This window comes from Periplaneta americana, chromosome 12, assembly GCF_040183065.1.
Source record: "Periplaneta americana isolate PAMFEO1 chromosome 12, P.americana_PAMFEO1_priV1, whole genome shotgun sequence".
In the NCBI taxonomy this organism is placed as follows: Eukaryota; Metazoa; Arthropoda; class Insecta; order Blattodea; family Blattidae; genus Periplaneta; species Periplaneta americana.
In genome coordinates, this window is record NC_091128.1 from 19,283,962 (window position 1) to 19,303,061 (window position 19,100).

At 33.9% G+C, this 19,100-nt stretch overlaps 1 protein-coding gene across 5 annotated transcripts in view; it reads left to right on the forward strand.

Moving 5' to 3' along the window:
* LOC138710214 (beta-1,4-glucuronyltransferase 1-like) overlaps nucleotides 1-19,100 on the forward strand; it is a 622,862-nt gene that overhangs the window by 13,120 nt on the left and 590,642 nt on the right. For 3 of the 5 annotated variants that reach the window (XR_011335177.1, XR_011335178.1, XR_011335179.1), the window contains 3 exons: nucleotides 180-305; nucleotides 549-755; nucleotides 1,014-4,309. The exons of the other annotated variants lie outside the window; for them this stretch is intronic. The gene's annotated coding sequence lies outside the window, so the exon portion shown is untranslated. Of the gene's footprint in view, nucleotides 1-179; nucleotides 306-548; nucleotides 756-1,013; nucleotides 4,310-19,100 lie in introns of those variants that run through there. 5 annotated transcript variants of the gene reach the window in all.

The following is a 19,100-nucleotide window of genomic DNA, read 5'->3' on the forward strand; positions in this document are numbered from 1 at the left end:
TTGCAATTAATATAGGCTACTAGTCATGAATTCAGGTGGGAACAACATGGTTTGCAATTAATAGTTTCGTATTATAACTAGAGGTTAGTTATAAAATTCTTGAACAGTTTTCTCGTGTTTAAAATTTTAGTGTCTCTTAGAGTTTCAATGTGAATTGCTTTTCTCTCTCTGTTTTTAAGTAGGATCACCCACTTATTCATGAAATAAACCAGATGAAGTTTCCAGTGACATGAATGGTGTTATTCGTAGACCAACAAATGAGGGTGGAAGATTAGATGCTGGAACAAAAAGTGGATTTATACTCGGTAAGTTATATTGATTTATATTTTACATAAATTTGGCAAGAGTAATTTTTTAAATCAGGGTACAAAAATATAAAAATTGGTGACTAAATAACGTGGGAAAGCCTTTGAGAGGATCTCATGTCATGTCATGTTATGTTATGTGCTGCAATTGCAATAAAAGAATAAATCTGTTTTATTTTCTTTATTTAAATGCTGTGAATTCATGTGACGTAATTATATGCCCAGGTATAATTTTTATTGCAGGTGCTGATTTAATTTTTTCATGCAATTGAAAGAAAGTCAGGACTACCATAGTGCTATGAATGGCCCTGTAGTTGAGAAGTGGGTACAAACACAGTTGTTGACCTGAGAACATTAGGGCAATGCGTTATTGTCATGGATAGTGCTGCATATCATAGCAGACTTATGGAAAATCAGCCAACAACAAAATGGAGGAAAGAACAGCTCTTGGTGATTGCAACTGAATATAATAGATTTGTTGTACTAAATGATAAGAGTTGATGGTGTGAAATCACCTTTTGATATTACATTGCAATATTAATTTCCATACTTTACAGTCATTATAATAATAATAATAATAATAATAATAATAATAATAATAATAATAATAATTATTATTATTATTACTATTACTACTATTATTATTGCAACTGTTTCTCTTATTTCTCATGATTAGGCATACTTATAGATGCTACTTTTTTCTTTCAGGTGAAATTGAATCTACATAAGAATTCTAAGACAACAGAGCCTTGCCAATTACTGTCCTGAAGTAACCTTGTCTTATGTGTTGTGTCTGTATACAATTCATTCTTTCAGTTTTTTTTCCCCCTTAATGTAATGAAGTTGTTGGTTGATTAATACCCAGTGTTCAGCAGTTGATGTCATTTGTTATCTTGCACTCCAATATTTAACCGGATGATTGAAAGTTGTGTAAAGTTTGACAGTCAAGACAATGATCCATATCTTCATTGAGATTTCAGAAATGGGACTGGGAGATTCTGAAATATCAGTTCTTTGTAAATATTTGAGACAATCATGGCCTGTGATAATATGAGTACTGCCACTGTAGATTTTCATAGAAATTCAGTTATTAAATTAGGTGTATTATTTTTACTGTGTATTGTACTATATTTTTGTTTTCGTTTAATTGATGAATTGTATATGATATAAATTGAATAGTAGACTGTAGGCCTATAGCTTAACTGATGAATTGTATGTGCTGTAAATTAAATAGTAGGCTGTATACCACAAGTGATGAATTGTTTATGCTTGTAATGTGAAGTAATTTGCATGATATGTATTATCAATTTCTGTATATTTCAACTGATTGAATTGTTTATACTTTTAAATTGAATTAACTTGCTTGCTATGTATTATATTTTATAGCTTAACTGATGAATAATTGTGTAGTTTTGTCAATTTAATAATCTGAGTGCCATGTACTTCATATTTTTAGTAGAGCCACCAATGTAGCTTAGTCGGTAGACTCGTTGGCCTGCAAATTCAGAGCTGCACTCGAGGGTAGGTTGGATCCCACATTTGGTCTGATTAGTTGGTTTCTTCTGAGGATTTTCCTCCATCATGGAGCGAATGCCAGATGGCCTATTGCAATTCTTTCATTTGCTTTAGAATCATTCTGATTTTTGTTACCACATTGTCATGTTCTGATCCTGTTATTCTTTTAACAATGTGGTAAGATGCAGGTATAGATAACCTTACAGTAATTTTGCTACCTTTCAGCTACCTCATTACCTCCCACTCCATAAAGTTCAGGGATCTACTGAAGTACCAGTCGTCGATGTAATTCGACCATTTTTCTTAAAATTTTAAAACACTATAAAATATTGAGATTTCTTGCTGTTACGTCCAATACTGTAGCAAGAATATCTGATGTTGAATCTGATAGTATGACAGCCTTCTCAGATTTATGAAGTTGATACTGGAGATTTTGTAAGCCTAAAAGTGTATCTAAATTTTCACTATCAAAATTAGTCAGTGTTTGAAGTTAGTTAGTTAGTGGCATTTAAAAAGGGCGCGTCAGCTACTATGGCTATTTGCGTCCTTATCTAAAATCTTTCACTAAACACAAACACAAGGTGCTTAGGAAAATATTTGGGGCTAAGCGGGATGAAGTTACAGGAGAATAGAGAAAGTTACACAACACAGAACTGCACGCATTGTATTCTTCACCTAACATAATTAGGAACTTAAAATCCAGACGTTTGAGATGGGCAGGGCATGTAGCACGTATGGGCGAATCCAGAAATGCATATAGAGTGTTAGTTGGGAGACCGGAGGGAAAAAGACCTTTAGGGAGGCCGAGACGTAGATGGGAGGATAATATTAAAATGGATTTGAGGGAGGTGGGGTATGATGATAGAGACTGAATTAATCTTGCACAGGATAGGGACCGATGGCGGGCTTATGTGAGGGCGGCAATGAACCTTCGGGTTCCTTAAAAGTCATTTGTAAGTAAGTAAACACAATACAATAACCAGAATATTTAAAAGAACTAAAAAGCGTTGTCACGGTTAAAATGGGGCAAACAAGTGTTTGAATATAATTCCCTGTAAAAGGGAATATACTGGTATTGTACTTCAACACCACTACATCTATGGCTTGGTAAACAGGATCCATCTATAAAAAATACTGTATGTAGTCACTCACTGACCAGATCATTTTCTAATGATTTTTAAAATTTCTGGAGAAGTATCACATTTCTTAACATCAAATGTTTAAGTTAACTTATATACTATTCAGTTTCAAATAACTTGGGATTGTGTTTTATTAGTAAAGTTTCCCTTAATTGAGCAACTCGAGTCAAAAAGTCTGTTGGGATTTTGGCCCAGTTTATTAATATTTGTGGACTGTGATTTTTTGTTCTAGACAACCATATTATCTGCAAATGATGAGATCATAAGATCTATTTCTTTAGTTAGATCATCGACATTAATATTGGAAAATGTATTCCTGAAAACAACAATGTGGGAAGCCCAAATGAATCTGTCTCTATTTACATATTTGTGACAATGACTCAAATAATTAAGTCACTGACCCAGTGTAACATTTTATCTTGGACACCCTAAATTTACAATTTCTTAAGTGATTTATATCTACAAAGCCATATGATCCTTGAAAATAAATTAAAATTTCTAAGGTGTTTTGTTTTCTGTTTAAAATATCTTTAATATCTTAACTAAAATTTAAAATCTGTCCATTTGTTGAATGTAATTCTCTAAAGTCAACTCAATAAGATGAAAGTTAGTTACTAGATTCCAGGAACCAATTCAATCTATGAAATCATCTCTTCTTCCATAATTTTGGCTATCATACTAGTAAGTGGTGTCTGTCGATAACTCGAAAAGATATTAGTTGCATAATTGCTTTTCAAAATTGATGTTATGATAGATTTTCTCCAGACAGATATTGTATTTTAGATGAGATTACAAGATAAAAGTAGTGAGTTTGCTTGTTTGCCAACATGTTAAAGAAAATCAGCATGTTTATTGTCTGTACTTGGAGATGTTTTGGGTCTTATGTTATTAAATTAATAGTAATATTCAGTTCTTGATTAAATATTGTTATATAAAGTAGATTGTAGATTTAATATTTCTTTCAGTTTTTCCTTAATAGTCTGACGTACACAGATAAAACAAACAACCACACCACCAACTAATCTAATAGAAATTAAAATATAATTAAATGTAGAAAAGTAATTAAAATTATAAATACACGTAATAAACCATAACCCCCTAATTTCAACAATAACTTATACTATTTTATTCCCTTTTACAGCTTATAGATAATTATTAATTATAGTTATTACTTATTAGCGTAATATTTATTGAACTTATTGGCTATTTCACTTCGTTTGAAAGATGTTATTGTGTACAAAAAGCATTTTTGGATGATTGTTTCATGCTGTATGTTGTGTATAAATCTATGATTTCTGGCCATCTGTTCTGTGTAATCCATCTTTTGTATGGAATTAATAAAATACTCTTTTGGTAGTAATTATTTTATTAACTGAGTACTTAATTTTCACCAGCTCACATTTCTTGAATCATTTGTTTTTTTTTTTCTTATTTAAATTTAGGACACAAGAGCCAAAAAGAGACTTCACAGTTATGTATCATACATTTTTTCAATGACAGACGTGGAGTTGCAGAAATAATAAGTGTAAGTGTAACTTACTAAGCAATTTACAAACAAATGAAATCTTTAAAAAGGTGTTTAGAAGTGAAATTACTTATGGCTTTTAAGGACCGAAATTATTTTTGTAAGTTGATTTATTATTATTTCAGTTTTAGCCTATTTGTATTATCCATTTCCTTACTAATTTCAAAAGATAATCAGAAGTTCATTCGAATTCCAACCAAAAGTCAATTGGTTATTAATTTATCTACCTTTTGGAAGTAACTTATATGTACGCTGGAATCTTTGAAGTACAGTGACAATAATTTAATTGGTCTTGGAACAGATTTGATGCTTGAATATTATAACCTATTAATGCTAATAATAATAATAATAATAATAATAATAATAATAATAATAATAATAATAATAATAATAATAATAATAATGTAAAGGAATAAAAGAATAGAACATAGCAATACACTTTTCATGTGATTCATTTCCTCCATTTCTCATATAGTTCGCCTACGAAAATATATTACAAATTATTATTGAGACTATTTAGAATAACCTTCCGACATAAAGGTAAAGTACGGTGAGTAAAGAAGTCATTCAGTACATAGGATCGTGATTTTACTACATGTGGTGATATCTGGTAACAGTTGGCAACACTGACAAGACGGAAATATTTGCTGTTTGGGAACTGAACTTACGTGATCCTCACTTATATAAGTGCTTAGAAGATTGTGAGGTGATCTTTAAGAATAATATAGATTTATGAATTCATTGACGGATGATTTTCAAACAAATTATGAAGTTGTCATTCCCAAGACAATACCAGTAACCAGATAAAAGTAATTTATTTAATGTCGGCATCTCTTGATTTATTCTGCAACAGAGACTATAATTTGTCTTATAACAACTTCTGAGGGAGTCTATAAATTGATTTTAAATGTTATATATAGTATTAAAAGTAATAATTATTACTCTCTTGCAATCTTGCTTACGTACTTCATCGTAATACAACTACTAGAGACCTGCAAAACTGCGCACACAACCGGTTTAGATTCGTCCGGTCGGGAGCTCAACCGGCTACGATGAACATCGGGCCGAATAACTCGGTTGTCGAGCGATTACGCCTGATGTATTGCAGAGTAGACAGAACATCCGGCGCATTTACATGAAAATAACGTTTTTCGAGTAACAAGGAAATTTACGTTGTCTTATTGAAAAAAAAGTGTTTGCAAGTATTCTTACAGTTCATTCGACACTATAACACATATATTTTCTTTATTATTGTGAACTTGCAATAACTTTATAAGTATCGTTTATATTTTAAACTTTTAGAGTTTTACTAATGAAAGTTGCTTATAGATATGTTAAACAATGTTATTGTTTTTCACAGGACAAGACGTGCACAAGCCATGTATATTTTTCTTACCAATAAACGCTATATAGCTGGCGTTTTTCCATACCAGTGTTAAACAGTATACGTCATAACTTCATCATTTGATTACGTCGCAACTCTTTCTCGTCACATATTGACTGAATCTTGTTCGATTTGTATAACCCAATGATCGATATTACATAAGTTCATGTAAGATCGCGAATTATTTAGAACACAAATCTCACACAGAAAGAAATGTTAAGGAGGAAGAAAATACGATCTCCAAATAACACCAGGTACATTTCATCATACAATAACTTTTTAACATTTTCTCAGGAGGCTAAACAAACAGAGTAATAATATTGAAGGATATTTATTTTGCTTAATTACAAAAATATGTTTGCTTCAAATAGGAATACAAATAATTTGACACTTTAATACATTTATTTTTGTATTTCGAACTTGCAGTAATTTGACTAATAACAAATAAATGAACAATGGACACAGTGACATCGAAGGAAATAGACGTAATGTATAATGTGAAGTATCATAATGTAAACATATTAAAAAATATAATTACAATTCATTATAAAACAAAATAGGAAATAAGTACATAAGTCCATTATGACGTTTGTACTTTAAACTAAAAAAAATGTATGGGTCTACCTCTAAAACAATAGTTGCATGCTTTTTAATTATTCTAATCAGTTGCAATATTATTTATTAAGAAATCAATTTAAAAAGATAAACAGTAATGTTATTTTCAATAATACGATTACTTTGACTCCCAATGGTAGTTGTTCTGTACAAAATAAGTATAATTTACACATTTCTAAACTACGAATAACAAAAGAATAGTAAGGTTTAGAAACAAATCATTCTGTATAGAAAAGATCTACTTCAGAGAAAACAAGTGTCATTCAAAGAACTATTTTATTACGCACGTGCTAATATCAACTATTTGATGTTCACAATTATTATTAGGGCCTGTTATCATAGACTACATGATCAGAGTTGACTTCTTGTGTTTATGTATTAATAAATCTGTTTTACTAGTCTAAAGTTACGCTCGGTGCAAACACTTATTCATGGAATGGCCAATATTCGTTTCACAAGTGTTGCTAGAGAGGCTAGAGTTGTTTGGTGATCTTTCCATCAATTTAGTATGTAGAAAATGAAATGAGCATAATGTGTAATGTGAGATATAATAAGTAAACAAATCCAAAATAGATTTACAATTAATCACAAAACATAAAATTAAATAATTATTAACTCTAAATGCATTCCTCTAAAACAGTAGCTATTCATATACAGGCTAGAAGTGAAATAACCCTGCAGATTGTACGGGGCGATAAGGTTCACTTAAATGAATGGAAAACCTATATTATGTTTAATTCTCTAGTCATAGTAAACATACTAAAAACATTGGTTGTAGTAGGTTTCAGAAGATATAAAGTTATTTTTGTTTTAGTTTTACTATTGATCGAGTTTACTGTTTTTTAAGTGTGTCATTGTAATATTATAATTCAGTTTTCTAGCGTAAGCAAAAATTACAACCTTGATAATTTGTGGATACCGAAAGTTTTTTTTCTGCAATTTACGCTTTACGACGTTTGTAGTTTCACGCTGCCTGCTGTTTGTTCCTCTTGATGATCCGCAGCTATAATATCTGGATGGTTCACTGTGATCTTCATTTTATATACCAGAGCCGTCCACCCACAGAGAGATCGAATCAACTCGAATATACGTTAAACCGAATACTGAGGCAGTACGCAAGCAAATGTTCTTCGCATACTGCCTATAAAGCCAGGCGTTCAATAGCGCTATGCATGTTTGTTCGGCATTCAACCGGTTTTGTAGGGCTCTAACAACTACACACGCGCGAACTGCGTTTAAAGACATCTATTTTACCCTTAAGTACTTCGTATTTTCGTTTATTCAAATTCAATCTTTAAACTTTTCATTGGGTATATAGGTAAGAAAAATCTCCACAACATTTGAAATAACATAAACGAAACAAATAAATATAATCTTAGGCTGAAGCAGTGTTACTTTATAATTCAAATAAAAATTTAATACGATATTCATACGTATATAGTCGTAACATACAGTATCTCAATACACCTATACGTTGTTGTTGATAATACTTATGATGACAAAATGATTATAAAATATAATATTCTAAACTAGTGATTTATCATAACATGAAAGAAGAAAGATTACTCATTATCATGTTGTGCCTGGAATACAATTACGCACAGTCCTGCCACTATATTCTCTGCGCGAATATGAAGATACATGTTCCAGACAGATTTTAATATTATTTTCATAACATTTTTAAACGATACGTATTCATGGCATTTTATAAACCAAGTCATTATTATCAACTATTAATGTTAATTTTGAGTTTTAATATTGAATTTACTTTCAAAATACTGAATAAAATAAATGCCATGTTAAATCTTAAGTATTTTTAACCACTACTTATCAATTTCGAAGATAAGTCCTCAAAGAAATAATGACATTTTTGGAAAATATTTTTTATAAAAAACAAAAGTTGGGCAATTCTATGCATTTCTCCTTCAACATATAACAAAAACTGCAATGTCTTAATGAAAATGATTCTGAGTTTAATCAATATCATAAAGAGTTGATCTTCGTTTTAAACACATTCCACACACTATATATAGTATGATATTTCAAATGTTTCACAAAACTTAACGCAAATTTAGAAATTTCCTTATTTGACAATCTAGTGCACGAAAATATTAATTTATTACTGCCTCGTATTGAGGCCACTTCAGTTTTCAACCCTATTTCATGTTTTAGAAAATAATTTTCAGTCTCCAATGCTGCTGAAGATGCAAGTTGTACATTCGATATCTATGTGGCATTATTTTTTCTATTTGTTGCATTCTCACAAAAGACTACACTGTAATTGGGGGAGGGGGCGAACATGAGAATTTAAGAAGGTAACTATGTATAGCATTGGTTAATGTACATAGCTTTTTGTTAGGTAATGTTTTCTTCTATTACAAATATAGAGCAAGGCATGGGCTTATCTTTTCTTCTGTTTCGTCCTGTTAGATTCTGCAGGAGGAAAGTCCATATATTTACTACTCAAATTTATGAAAAAACAGGGGTGGGGGACAATTTCCTTTAGTGTCATTTTTTAAGTGAAAACTGCAAACTAGGGAGTACTTTGAAGGTTCTCTGTCAGCTATTCTGCAAAGCAATACCTACATAAAATCATGTACGTAGGTATAATAGAAAGAGCCATAGGCAAACATATTCTTAATTTTAACTTAGATATTTGTATATGAAGGTATGTCCTTTTTACAAACTAACATCGCTTATCCATTTCATTGCTTTATTCTTCTCTTTAAGGAAATGAAAAAAAAAAAAAAAAAAAAAAAACTTGCAAGAGTCTCTCTTACAAGTGTTCGGAGTCAGTCGAAACACAACCATAACGAAGTACTAGTACATTGAAATAACTCAGTGGCGGTTCTTCGGGGGTGGAAGGGAGGAACGTCCTCCTCACATTTTCTTCTTTTGAAAGTAAATACCAAATATTCGATAATTTTTAGGTTCACAGCTATAAGAAAAACTCGGTTGATCGAGTTTTAAACGATGCGCGCTCATGTGCTGTAGAAAAGTGTGAGAAAGATGCGAGATTGTCTGTGTAGAGGAAAGGCACTCCATTCCTCCTCTACTGCAGTTAACACACATAGACAACAGCGCACTAGCGGCCAGAGAAAGAAGCAGAGTTTTAAAGCAAGTAAATGAACGGAGAGGGAGGAGATCCTCCTCTGAATCAGTCATGGGCAGGAAATAGAAACCGACTGGTCGTGCAGCAAGCTCGCTACCGCTGCCACCTAACGATGTTGCATTCAACCAGACTATAACACATCTATAGGAGGAGACACAACAAAAACAGTTTTAACGCAACGCTATGAAAGGCATCATGTAAACTTTTTTTAATTATAAATAAAAAATATTATTCATTGCACTTTACATAGGCTACTATTCATGGTTTGAAACTTTCGTGGATATTTGATAGTTAAAGTCGGGTTTATGTAAAACAAAGAGGAAGTAGTTTTACGTAGTTGGTCCCTGAAATTCACTTCTGTTCATTGTTTACTAGACAGGGCAAGAGCCAAGTTGTCAATTTTGTACAAATATATTTGAAACTGAAAGTAGGTACTCCAAACTACATCATTTTTAACATAAAAAATTAATCGGCCACTGGCAGCTTTGAACAATAATGATAGCATCTCTTTACAAGAACTGACATTCTTCAAAAGCATGTGATACCGTAGTTTCCCCTAACTATGGTCCATATTTGTCACATTTTTCTTTGTATATTCAGTACTATTCATCCGGATTAAGTGAAATTTTGGCTTCGGACTCTTGTAAGTTTATATTAAATAAATATTGACATATGTGTTTGAAATTTTATTTAACTATAAGTGTTAAAAAATAATAAGCATTGGTACATAGTTGTATTCTGAGTTGCCCAACTATGGTCCACTCATATATTCATGCTTGAAAGCATGAATGGACTATAGCTGGAGCTGTAATTATTGGTAAATCAATATATTGAGTTTCTAATTTAAGGGTAGAAACATAATCTAGCACAGAAATATTAAAAATAAATGAAAAGTACATGGATTCTTTTTATTAGTACAAATTACATAAACACTCAATAGACAAGTGAAATCTGAAAGTCATTTTTCTGCAATAATGAACAACTACACTCACCGGCAAAAAAATCTGGCCACCTAAAGTTTCTCAATTTTTTATGAGGTGAGAATAAGAAAATTCTTTATGAAAAATGAAGAAAACATTGCTTCCCAGAATAAAAAGAACTTATTCATTACCATTTGCGCTATTATTTTCAACGCCAAACAATGGATATAATTAAAAGGTGTAAAATTTTCAAATTATATCAATTTTCTTCCAATTGTTCAACTGATTTTGTGGCCACTCAGATGTTGGTAATAGCTGGTATTACCTCCCCGTGACTGTATGACTGTTACCATTCGCCGATTCAGTCCTTCGATCAGATTGTGGATGTCAGTCTGGTCGATTCTATTCCATTCTTTACTTAGAACATTTCGGAGCTGTTGTAAGTTGCTGTGAGGAGTTAGGCGACTTCTAACTTGCTTCCCTAGCAGACCCCACACATGTTCAATAGGGTTTATATCAGGATTCTTGCTGGCCATGTCATCCTTTTCAATCCAACGTCTTGAAGGAACTTATTCACGATGCTTGTAGCATGAGGGCGTGCATTGTGATGCATTAACAGGAACGCTTCACCAATAAGTGGGGCATATGGTACCATATGTTAAATTAGACCTTCTTCGATGTGTTCTTGGAGCAGTCAAAGCACCTCCATTGAAGAAAACAAGTTCTGTGTGAGCTTCATACGAAATGCCACCCCATACCATTACTGATCCACCTTGGAAAATGACACGTGAACTGAAGGAACATGAAGAAAAATGTTCTCCTTCTCTTCTCCACACTCTTTCACGTCCATCTGTAAACTAAATCTCGATTCATCTGTGAAAAGCACTCGTCGCCACTCCCCCCAGTTTCCAATTAGCATGATTGTGAGCAAAGCGTAATCGTTCAACATGATGTTGCTGGAGCAATTCTGGGCCTTTAGCTGGTCTTCTGGAATCAACCCACATTCATCCAGACGTCCTCTTACAGTTTTTTCACGCATGTTAACTTGTATTATTTTCTGGAAGGCTCTTCTGGTCTCAATAGCTGTGGAATGGCGATTTCTTAATGTGTTTAGGACAATAAAATGGTCGTCACGAGCCGAAGTTACTCGTTTTCTCCCTGAACCGGGTGTCCTGGAATAACCTCCTGTCTCTCTAAAGCGATGGTACACTCGTTGTACGGTCGATCGAGGAATCCCAAGAACTGCAGCCACATAACGCTGACTATTCCCACCTTCTATCAATGCAACCGCTTTTTCTGAATCGGTAGGACTTAGTGACATTTGTATACAATGAAGTACTCCAATACTACCTCAAAAGAGCTTACCAGTCTGTAGACATCTTCAGCTTAGCTCGAAATGAGTCCGAGAAGTTTACACACAATATTACAAGAAGAACGAATCTTCTTTTCAGAACATTGTTGGCTATTACGTATTCAGTATTACCGTGTTACGTATCACAAAATAAATGAATAACTAAATGAACCTCAGCACACCTACAATTATTTAAAAAATCCTACAATTTAAAAAAAAAATTAAAGAAAATGTAGTTGGCTCGGTTTTTTTGCAGGTGAGTGTACATCTAAGAACAAAATTACGGTCTCAGAATAAACTAGCACATTCTTAGCAAAATATTATTCAAATAATTCACTGATAATGTTTATTTATCGTACTGAGAACTACATTCATTAGGCTTATTTCGATCCTTTGAATCTCCACTTCTCTTGTAATTCTGAAATTGAATCATAATCTGTATCCAATTCAATTTCATCGCTCTCATAGTCACTCACAGGGACGGTTGTGATCCTTCTACCCTGAAGTTTTCGTTTTACCGGACCATCATTCGTGCTAGTACTATTGATGCTGGAACAGCCTGTTTCTTTATTTACTCGACTGTAATGTTAAATGCTGTTTTAGAATATACTGTTTGCAGAAGTAAATAATCACATTGATCACATTTTATTGAAACAAATATTTCAAAATGAAATACAACTATGATCCACGAAAAATTGTGGTACATAGTTGAGGACTGACTTCTAGCCTTGAGGTTAAACATTTTTCACGCAGAGTCCTTAACATCTGCCAGTGTAATTATTACGTGAAAGTGAACACTATATAGCCAGGTTTAATTGTACAAACAATCATATATCTATAACGTACCAGTTCTACAGAGGAGAGCTTAATAAAACAGATAATCACAAACTGAATGATTTCGTATCTTCACACATTCAATAGAACGATGCACACTGACCTTGTTAAGCATCCATATCATTGCCACGTGTAATGATAGATAGAAGCATCTATGGGGAACATAATTCCATCACAGTGGCGCCTTAAATGGCAAACACCGAACTCTTGGGGGACAAGTAGTACATATTGCGTTTTGGACCATAGTTGGGTGCCTGGACCATAGTTATGGGAAATTACGGTACTGAACTTGTAAAATGTACAAGTGGCAACACAGACCACGTGGGTGGGTGCAGTGTTCTCGCTTTCTTCAGATTATTTCCCATTCCCATTTCCATTTCCGTAAAACGGTTCCGGTTACGAGTTAGTAGCTAGTCTCTTCCAACACGTGTGATGCTGTAGTGTGCTCGAAAAAAGCTACGAGGTTGTGAATTTCCTTGTAATTGTTAATTTGTGCAATTGTTCAACAATGAATGGAAGTGAAAACATAATATATTTTGGACAATTTAGGGAACTCAGTTTACAAGAACAGATTATTGCTATACAGAAGGGAAGGCCAACCCCAACACTACCTGGTCTTACATGTATGCATGTAGGCTAATTTGTAGCATGTTTCATTCAAGAAAGTGTCATTTAGTGCTGTTAACTTCTTTCCTCCTCTTAAGAAATATGCAGGAGCCGCCACTGAAATAACTTACTATATAGACTTCGTATACGTACTTTGAATGTATACAGATATGCACACAAAAATTCAAAAAACGTGTAACAAATACACATAAAGATATTTAAACTATTTTTATACTTTAACACTATAAACGCGCTACGAATTTACAACAACACAATACAACATTTAGAAATGAGAGTTGTTTGAAAAACAAGATGCCGCCAATGGCGATTTATTAAAGTGATGCTTCACTTATCCTGTCATACAGGCCGCAGTGACTCTGTGTGTGATTTGTGCTGTGGTTAGTGTGCTAGCCGGGCGCTTGTACTGTGCAAAGACGTTTTATAATTTATAGTAGTGTGGCGAGCTTGTGTCCAGCGCTGCGTCGTCGTCTGCGTGGCTACGGTCTTCTGCTTGTGGCGTCACTTCCGCACATGCGTACTTCGTGGAAAGTGTTCCTGTCGTTAGTCGCTGCTCGTGGCGACGGTCTTCTGCTTGTGACGTCACTTCCGCACATGCGTACTTCGTGGAACGTGTTCCTATCGTTAGTCGCTGCTGTTGGCTTCTATGCATACGTACATAATTAATTTGTTTCACGTAGTAGCTTTGCGCTCGTTCGCCATCTCGCACCGTAATGTGGGAGATTGTCCTAAATTCAATTTACAATTAAAAAAAAAAGCATATCTAAAGAAACCGTTAGAAAAAAATGTATCGTAACTTTTAGAGATATAAATAATATATTCTCCTCTTCTACTGTGGCTGCTGACGTGGAAGACAAGGATTCGTATAGGCCGGAAATGCAAATAATATATGCATCAGTATTTCCAATCTTCCACAGAACACTTTCAGAAAATTTGATATTTGTAACTCGTTTTTCCCGAAATTCTCAAGGTATTCCTGACGTAAGTTATACCACTAGCTGTTTTGATATGAATTCTGTTGCGTAGTTTTGGTTTCACTAAGTTAGACTGGCTGAACCGAGCCCATATCACGCCGTAGCCGAGAAGTGAGAAATATGATCTCAAATTGAAGCAACGGAAAGCCGCCATTTCTTTGGAAGAAAACGCGCGGGATTTCGAAAACGGTACAGTGAACACTATAATCGTTTTTTCCTTTTAATAACCACGAATATGTTTTAACCTTTGCCTTCTAAATTAACTTTGCAACTTTTCTTTTTGGGAACCGGTACTGAAACAGTTTCACTATCTGACGATGAATCCATGTTTAAACATAGTTCACTAAATTATAAAACGCAGCAATCGTTATTAGTGTAAAACACTAGGGGAAACTCGGGCTAAGAATAAACAATGTCACAGGCTATATTTTGGTGCTCCTGAATTAAAAACTTCATGACAATGGTAGTGACACATGTTGTCCACATATCTAAAAAACAGCAATTCCTTTCCCGTATCTACGGATGGTGATATGATTTGAGAAAGAAAATATAGTTAATTATTCGCTTTGCCCGGGTACCCGGGCAGAGTGAATATACCTATAACATTTTCACATTTCTATTTAATTTTTATTCACTGGTAATAAAATTAAATCAATATATAAGCACGATGTTAATGAGTCATATGAGACGATAAGAAATGTTATTACAGCCCTTTACAGCACATTAGATTAGTACAAAATACAAATTTGAACAAGTCGACGTTTCACTGGCACTGAAGAATTGGATTTCTTCTGCTTTTGCTCCTGTTCATAAGTTACATCTCTTTCAACGTTTTTAATCGGTATAGATGTAAGAATTTCCGAGCGCTGACACTTTCTTCGTTTACTTCGTATCTTTCGAGTATCCGCTTTTGGCACTGGTCTAAATCAAAAGAAGTGACTTGGGTTCTCCTGCTGACGATGTTGAGGTTTTGGTGTAACCGGAACTGAAAATCTGAGTGTAATTGATATATCGATTATTTCTTCAATCTCTGAAGCTGCCGACATCACAGAGGTGAGCATCAGCCGCTGAAGAAGCTGGCACCGCAAAATTTATTAAATCTCAGCCAACTGTCATTTCGCTGATTTCTGTCTCAAGTGGACGATCTGTAAGTTGATCTGGAGCAAAATCTTCATCAACAAACACATTATGGTTGTATGGCCAGATAGCAGAACCACTGATTGGAACATTTTATTTCTTCAAGTGCTTTCTTCATGGCTTCTTCAGACCATTTGGCTTCTTCCGTCTTCCGTTTGAAAAATTAAAACATCTAACACACATTACGATCTTTTTAAGTAAAAATTAAGATCATTGTTGCTGATTTATAATTTAATTAGTGTGACTTAATGCCTCCACTATGTAAAACGATGTAACACGCTTTATTACAATAGACAAATACATATAAAAATACAGTTAACACTTATGTAGTCAAATAAAGGTGGCAGGGCAAAGCGGATAAGTTATCCACTTTGCCCTATTCACTTTTCCCGCAGAAGCCATTTCGCTTTTCATTTAAGGTTATACAAACATAAAAACGTCAATAATCTTCTTCGTAAGTACAGCACTTTAGAAGTAAACTTATCGCCTATATATGAATATCACATAAAAAAGAGTTTCTGCGCGTTGTATGTTGTGCTTACGTTTATCTTACCTTGAAATATTTTAAGAAAACAGTCAGTTTTCTTCAAACGCACGCTGACTCCTTCTCTCACTAGCTAGAATTACGACAAATTACTTCCAGCAGGAAAATCTGGTTGGGATTCTTCCCCAACATAGCAGAAAACGCTACCTGTTGGCGTTTGGAAGAAATATACATTATTCTCTTTGCCCGGGTTATTCGTTTTGCCCGGGTCTCCCCTACTAGACCTACCTCTCCTATATCAAAACTCTCACCTAAAAATAAATACATAATGATTAGTAATTGCGAGAGAAGCGACTAGATACCGAAACGGATTAATCAACAATGTGGTAGAACTAGGGGAAGTATCATCTTGCGAGTACAGTTGCCATATGGCAATCAGGAGGGCTACGTCATAGACTTACTAAATATCCTCGGGTTACCTCTGTTGTTACAATGTTACTATTTCAGACAATATATAAATATACAAATAAAAATATCGGATAATAGGAAATACGGACTAGTTTGTTTAAATATGTTCTAGGCTAATACTTGTAAAATCGGGATTTTGGTCAATTCCAACTCGCTTCAATCGGGATTCGACCAGTAAATTGGGAGAAACCCGTCTAAATTGGGATACCCGTCAATCCTGGCTGTCAGGCTTGCATCATTGTTATAGGAATTCATAATCATAACCACGGTTAATAAAAGTATTAATATGCCAACTTTTTATTTAATCTGTAGATTAAACTGCTGTATGAAGTCAAAAAGCATTATTATTATTATTATTATTATTATTATTATTATTATTATTATTATTAGTAGTAGTAGTAGTAGTAGTAGTAGTAGGCCTAGTAGTAGTAGTAGTAGCAATAGTATCATTAATCTGTAACTAGGATAAGAGTTACTTTCAATCGGTCATATTAAAAAATTAACTTTTTATAATTCATACAGTTTCTATATCTTTAAATTGAGTGAATATTATTAATATGTGCATGAAATAACGTTTGAAGGAAATGAAGGATATGGAATGGATGAAGGACAATAACGATGTATATTGATGTAGTTTGAGAGGTAAAAACTATCTTCGAAACGCGTTGAACACACTGAAAGATTCATTGTAGTGTAGAAATTCTCTCTGCGGATTGCATCTATCCACTTTCGGCTAAGGCAGCTTTACTCAGAGGAAACCTGAAGCATAAATGGTCACATGGTAAGTGCAATAGTTTGTCTTCTGTAACATAATACGAAGAAAAAGCCGTAGAAATTAAGAATTAACTAACTAGTGAAATTAATATTCCTTCCTTCTTTATCTTTACATCCGGGTCCATTGCTGCAATTAAAAGCAGCACACGAAGGAACCATACTTATTCAGCTCTACCATAGAAATGGCCGCTCGTCGGCTGTTCAATTTGGGAGCATAACACTAGCGCCAGTGAGCGGTCTAGCGGTTATTTATTAAGTCTATAGGCTGAACAGGCTTTCTACCTCAGCATTCGAAAGGGAAAGAGAAAGTACGGCCTTAGCGAATGTGGAAAATTATTACAGTTAGTTCCGGCAGAATATTTGTACTGGTACACTTTAACCCAAAAATGTATACTGCACCATTTAACAGCACCAATAATTCGTCAAAGGAAAGATAATGCAGGGGATTACCCAATTGTCGTGATACGTTGTGCATGGTTGTTCGTATAAAGTTTTGAATTTGTACAAAAGAAAACATTTCCTCTATAATAATATTAAAAATATGAAAATATTGTAAAATTAAAAATGTTTCCAAATACATCTTATTAAAACAGTTAAAGTGAAAAAACGTAAAAATCGCTAAATTTGTCGCCAAATTATTAATAAAAACACCAGAAAAGTCGTTGATCGCTGTTTCGTAATTTTTGTCGTTAGACACACTCTGAAAGCCGGTAGATCTAGCAACATGTCGCTAAAGTTGGCAACACTGCGACTATCAACGTAAAATAAAATTCATACAACATGATAATATAGATTAATAGTACATCGATTATAGAGACAATCTAATCGATTAGAATTTATTGTGCCCTCTATGCTTTCGGTTGGTAACTTCATTGTATTTCTTACACTGAAGATCAGAAGATGGTAGCACATGTGTTATGGGTTATATAGAGTTATAGAGTTTCTCGACAAGTTCCAAACATTGTCTACCTTGTTGCATAATCCAGTAAGCACTTACAACGGCTTTAAATAATAATCTGAGGCACGACAGTCCATGAAGGACCATGACCGACCAGCCGGCTGCTGGCTTCACGTCCATATGCCGAAGCAGAGGTGGATGATCACCCACCAGAATGGAGGTATAGTTTGGTTAGCCATTATAGCTAGCTTTCGTAACCGGATTTCGCTACCTATCGTAGCTCCTCAAGTGCATCACGATGCTGGTGGGCACCGGTCCCTTACACTGGCCGAAATTTAATGAGAAAATTTCTTCTCTCATGAGGACTCTAACCAGCGCGTATTCCGTAACGCGAGTCGTAGGCAGGATGCCTTAGACCACGACACTACGGCGCGGGACTACAACGGCTTTGTTTCTAGTAAATACAAGTTATTAGGTTTCCCTTATTCCTCATTGATAAACTAGCTGTAATATTAAATTTTTATATACTATATACAATAAATTATATTATGAAATAATAAAATATAGGCTATTAAAAATTATGTGTCAAATTTGTTTAATATCTGTATACAACGTAAGGGTTATGGTTTTACTTTTCGTAGGAGATTTGTTTTTCCATTTTCAGTGCTATAAAATCATTACGGTACATATTTTAATTGTTGACGAGATCAATGTCTCATCTTCCATTATAAAAGAGACTCTAGAGTCTAAGAATTACAGATAACGAGAGATTTATTATTTTATCGACCCAATATACTTTTATTTGAATACATAATTATGTGTACCTAGATTTATACGTTAATGGAGGTCATGGTTGGATCCAACTAAGAAAGAGTATATAAAGATGGCTCTGAGTATGCTCATTGTCTCAACTCTTACATTCAATTATTATTATCAAGGGACTGTAATGGGTTACATTCTGCTGTCTCCATCATTGTTACTAACTGCACGTAAGACTAGATTAATGAGCACTATGATATATTGCAATGCATTTCTCGTCGT